We start from the raw sequence: 4061 nt of genomic DNA, 5'->3' as shown, positions 1-4061 counted from the left end.
CCATTCGCTCCGCCAAAGTCGCCCTCCCCGCCGCGCCGATACGTCGGCGCCATGGTTCGGCGATCCTCTCGCTCCCACAGTACGCTCTCGTAGACTGCCGTCCTCTAGCCGCGCCGCCACCTCTGGCTACGTTCTTGTGGAGGCGCACGGCGGTCAGCGCCGCCACCGCTGGTGATGTTCGTGTGGAGACGCACAGCGGTCAGCTTCTCCCACGGTACGCGCATTCTAGACTGAGGCCCCGTTCATGTCGGTGTAGCGCTGAATGTTAGCTGATAGACGCTGTTAATCTCACTATTTGCCAAACTAGTTTACTGTCAATATGCTCTGCTTAAGAAGCTTCCTTGCCCTGTTCTGCACTCAATCTACTTAGCTGAGATGGCATGCCAAGGCTGATTAGTTGCTAAAATATCCTGCCATATATTTATTGTGACGTTGATTGCCATGGTCTAGTAGCCAATCTGTTAGCTGAAATAGCTCTACACCGTTTATACTCGATCTTTGTTGCTGCGATGGCTGTGTGCTCGGCCTCATTGACTGCTGAAACAGCCTGCCATAATTTGGCACTCAAATCTGTTTGCTGAATTAGCTTTACATATATTTCGTTACTTAGATCTGCTTGTCCAAATATCTTGCCATAGCTTTAGACATCGACCTAGGTATTTTTTTCTAGACTTCATAAAAAAGCATATATGTTTTTCCTGTAATATCTAGTAGAAGAACTAATTTGTATGTCTAACAGATGGACAGGACTTGGATAACTTCTGCTCGAAGATTCTCCGCTGCATATGTCGAGGGGGTTGAAAACTTCATGAACTTTATCAGAGCTGAGTATGGTGGTCCGAAATCAGATGTGCTCTGCCCGTGTAGCAGTTGTATGAATTCAGTTACAAGACCCCAGTCAACTGTGCAAAATCATCTACACTTGTACGGGATGTCGATCACATATACTAGGTGGGTTCACTGTGAACGTCAATGTTATTGACTACGTGGAAGCAGCAGATCACCATCTTGATCTGCCTGATGCTCAGGTGGAAGAGGAGGAGGAGGTGGTGGTGGTGGAGCTAGTGAATTTGACCAACATTGAAACAATGCTACGAAATGCTCGTGCATTCCGAGAACTTTCACCTGCAGAAGAAAAATGGTGGGCCCGCATGTTGGAACAATGCAACATTGTCGTCACCCCAAGAAATAAGCTGTTGACCAACAAATCATTCGATGCGATGTTGGCTGCTTTCCGCGAATCTTTCCCAGATGCGTCTGAGCTGCCACACACCTACAGTAAAATGAAGAATTTCCGTCGTGTAGTTGGAATTGGATATGATATGATCCATGTTTGTAAGAATAATTGTGTTCTGTTCCGGAAGGATTATGCCAACTTAAGTGAATGCCCGAAATGCAAATCATCAAGATGGAAAGATGGCGATGCTGTGAAGAGGATTCCTCATAATGTTCTGAGACATTTTCCAATTACACCAAGATTGCAAAGGTTGTTTCATGATGCTGAAACAAGAGAGGATGTACGGTGGCATTCTAGGAACCAGGAGTATAGAGATCAGAATGTAATGAGCCATCCATCTCATGGTAGTGAGTGGAAAAGCTTCAATGATAAACACAAAGAGTTTGCTGCTGACCCGAGAAACATTAGACTTGGCTTAGATTTAGATGGATTTAACCCATCTAGCCACCAGAGCGCCACATATAGCATGTAGCCAGTGCTTGTTATCCCTTACAACATGCCTCCAAATGTCTGCACCAAAGAATCAAACTACATGATGGCCTTGCTCATCCCAGGTCCAAAAAGTCCTGGAAAGGATTTTGATTTGTTCATGGAGCCTCTTGTGGAGGAACTTCAACAGCTATGGAAGGGTGTTCTCACTCGAGACCTATATAGCAGCCCACCAGCTGATTTCTTTCTGCGTGTTGTTATAGTTTGGTGCATCCATGATTATCCGGCTTTGGGCACTATGTCAGGGCGAACGACACATGGTTACAATGCATGTGTTCGCTGTGATAGGAATCCGTTGTCATACGCAATACTTAGCAAGCTCTGTTGCATTGGACACTGTCGTTTCCTTGCCAAGGACAAGCCGCATCCTAGAAAATACCAAAGACATGTGTTCAATGCAAAGCATGAAAACCGTGTGTAGCGACCAGACCTCAAACGGTCCAATCACTGTGCTCAGGTGTCATCCATGGATCAGTAATGCTGACACCACACAGTACTTGAAGGATTTATAACAGAGTAGCAATCACACACTTATTACATCGAGTGTCTCAAAAGAGAACTTATTACAATAAATATGGCTTAAGGCCATCTAATAACGATAACAGTGGAAGGCTTGGAAGATAAGTGAGTCCATCAACTCCAACGGCATCACTGAGTATAGAACCACAACCTAAAAGGCACTCGTCATCTGAAAAGTCTGCAACATGAACGTTGCAGCCCGAAACGGGTCAGCACATGGAATATGCTAGCAATGTAACACATAGAGAATGATGGAAGAATAAAACTATACTAGATGCATATTTGGCTGGTAGAAAGCTCTATGGTTACAGTTTTGCGTAAAGCCAATTTTTCCCTACTGCAAAGGAATAAATTTTATTTAACTATCATGGTAGTTGTTAAACATTGAGAATGGTTGACAGCATTCTCAATCCCAATTAAGCATCATCATTAAAAACCCAACAAAATTAATAGAGTAACATGATGAGATTCACATGATAATCCAAGTACTAGATACTCAAGATGTCCATAACCGGGGACACGGCTAACCATGATTAGTTTATACACTCTGCAGAGGTTTGCGCACTTTTCCCCATAAGACTCGATCTCCTCCGTTGGGATTCTCGCACTACATGATGTTTGAGAAACGGATGACCGAGACATAGTCTTTCAGAAGCGCTAGCACCTTACGAACGGGTAGACCGTACCAACCTACATCCCCTACATCTGCTAGTCTACCACCGTAAGAGTTCACACGACTTAGTCAGCTATGCTAGAGCCCATAGTAGCTTGTGGCTGCACACGGAAGTTTCTAGCATGAATAATCTCATGATCCCTTTGAGCCTGGGTGGCGGTCCAAAGAAAAACAGGCAATCGCTGGAATACGCGGGTGCCTCAATCCACCCAGATGTGTATTTAAGTTGCCACCTTAGATAAACCATTAATTTAACATTCTCACATCTGTCATGAATTTCACTCACCCAATCCACGTCTACTAGCATAGCATGGCATAAGAAGCAAACTTAGAAGTAACTCCCAAAGGTTTGATAATAAACAGGTAATAGGTACTACCTTATCTACTTCCCAGACCCACAATTTAATTAGATCCTAATCATGCAATGGTGTGAGGATTGATCTAATGCAATAGAAACTGGGTAGTAGGATGGTACGATCAAAGTGTTACTTGCCTTGCTGATGATCCGCAAGACCTAGCGATTCGAAGTAGCAAGCGGCGCACTCCGGGTACTCTATCGCAAACAAACAAGCATACAATAAGTACTCAACTAATTCATAGGTAAAACTCAAATAAAAGATCTAACCAGATAGTTCAACTTAAGAACTCCGATTGGCAAAAAGAACCAAATCGAACGAAGCAACGAAAGACAAACGGCAAAAGAAAAAAGGCTTCATTTACTATTCTGGATCTAGGGCAATTTTTACAGAGGCAAAAACTTGTTTGAGTTGGTTAAACGGATAGAGGGTTTCAAGACAAAACTTTAGGCGCTTGAATCGCCTGATTCCGACAAACGAGCGAAAAGTTAAACTAAAACGAACATCGGATCAGAAATCGCGATCAGAAAAATCGTGGATTTAATCCGAGAAAAAGAAAAACAACGAACGGGTTAACGAATAGACGTTCGTTAACTGGAACTAAACGATGAACGCGTTCGTTAAAACGAATGGACGAGTGAACGCTCGCTTTGTAAATAAACAGGAGAAAACCGATCTATTAAAAAAACAAAAACTAGGGTTTTCTAAAAAACCGAAACGGCTTTTCTCAGAAAACCGGGGCGGCGGCTACCTTGGCTCGGGCCTCCGGCGAGGCTCCGGCGGGGCT

This window comes from Triticum aestivum, chromosome 7A (genome assembly GCF_018294505.1).
Source record: "Triticum aestivum cultivar Chinese Spring chromosome 7A, IWGSC CS RefSeq v2.1, whole genome shotgun sequence".
NCBI classification, from domain to species: Eukaryota; Viridiplantae; Streptophyta; class Magnoliopsida; order Poales; family Poaceae; genus Triticum; species Triticum aestivum.
Note: the sequence above shows the minus strand (reverse complement) of the source record.